A 1,578-nucleotide genomic window follows, 5' to 3' on the forward strand; every position below is an offset into this window, starting at 1 on the left:
CTTAAAATATTAATATATATATACATATATAGGACAACTGAGAAAGCTGACAGGAGACTATGTTCTTAGTCTAATTCTCTCTCATGAACATATAAGATAGTTAATTAAACTAACCAGGTATTTCCTCACATCTCAAAATTTTATTTAAGGTGGTTTCTGAATTACTGCATCTTAAAATTTTGAACTACTTGTTTTGATCTCATTTAAATTGATGAAATAAAAAATACAGACTCTAGGAAAAGTCTTTAAATCACTCATTTTGTAACAAAAGATCATGGCATATGGTCAGAGAGTTCTATCTTTGGACCCATATTTGAATATTTCATACCGCCTTGATGAAGTAGACTATCATGTTAATGCATAACCATTAAGAGAAGGATACTCACCCACATCCTTGTAAGTTTTTACACAGTATGAGTCTCTTAGTAATCCATTTCAACTATTTCTAAGTATTCAGGAACTGATAGGTTGTTGATTCACATCCCCCAATGAATGTAGTCCTTTTCTCAACTTCCAGAAAGATTTGAAGATAATAATTCTTCTACAATACACTCAAAGGTAATGGTGCTAGGAACTCTTGAATTGCCATGATGTTGAAACCATCCTTTCACTGAATATTCTAAGAAATAAATATATCAGCTTTTCTGAGCCACTCTCTCTCCTAGTATCCTATCTTTCATCTCTACCCAGAGCATGGGTTATAAAAACAAACAAATAAGAAGCAAAAATACAAAACTTCTGTCTCCTGATCATTGGTTCAAGTACCCATATCCTTGCCTGAGTTCATGAGAACTCATTAGTATTCATCTACTTTTCCTTTCTCTAGACTTCATAAACTAGATGAACAATTAGTCACAAATATTGTGCTATGTAAAGTAAATGCTTTATTTTCTTCTCATATCAGTGAAGTTGCTTATTGATTCCCCACAGTGAATTAATATATCAAGATATGCAAGATAGTTACTCATACGTGTCTGTGCCTTGGATCATATAGAGATGCCAGGTCATTAAAAATAAAAATCATGTTATACTTATATCTGTAACTCTTACAAATTCCTAGGGCATTACCTTGAGCATAGCATGTCCTTGGTAAACAGGCCATGAATTATAGTTACAGATTGAATGGGTGGATGGATAGATAGAGAGATGAATGAATGTCACAGAATCAATGGAAATAAGACAAGAAAGCAGGTGTTATAATATAAAAAACATTGACTCTAGGTGGCTAATCCCAGATTTGCCACTAATGAGCATTAAATCTTAGAAATCTTAGACAAGTTAGTTACCCACTTTGGACTCCAGACTCACCATCTATAAAATAAGGGTGCTAAGGTTATGTGGTCTTTTTTCATCTCTTTACTATTAAATGTCTGTGTTGGATAATTACCCACTAAGCTTGGTGCTGTAGTATTTCAAGTCTCTCTCCTTTTCTTTTCATCAGTGGCCTTAAATGTCTTTAAGTAACTGTCCATTTTTCTTTCACCAATAATCCTGCACAGGCTGAAACAGAAACCCTACAGAGGAAGATCAAGGAACAGTCCGTAACTTTGATCTTTAGTCTCTAGGTATAAAACAGCC

The 1,578-nt window shown here is 33.8% G+C and overlaps 1 non-coding gene across 1 annotated transcript; it reads left to right on the forward strand.

Moving 5' to 3' along the window:
* The first annotated feature begins 582 nt into the window (after positions 1–582).
* Positions 583–653, forward strand: LOC148163855 (small nucleolar RNA SNORD36). Its single transcript, XR_015768646.1, has one exon. It is a non-coding gene; the product is annotated as a small nucleolar RNA SNORD36 (small nucleolar RNA).
* Positions 654–1,578: the final 925 nt, after the last annotated feature.

This window comes from Eumetopias jubatus, unplaced genomic scaffold (assembly GCF_037043125.1).
Source record: "Eumetopias jubatus isolate StellerSeaLion01/CBP00866 unplaced genomic scaffold, mEumJub1_p1.0 scaffold_7, whole genome shotgun sequence".
Lineage (NCBI taxonomy): Eukaryota > Metazoa > Chordata > Mammalia > Carnivora > Otariidae > Eumetopias > Eumetopias jubatus.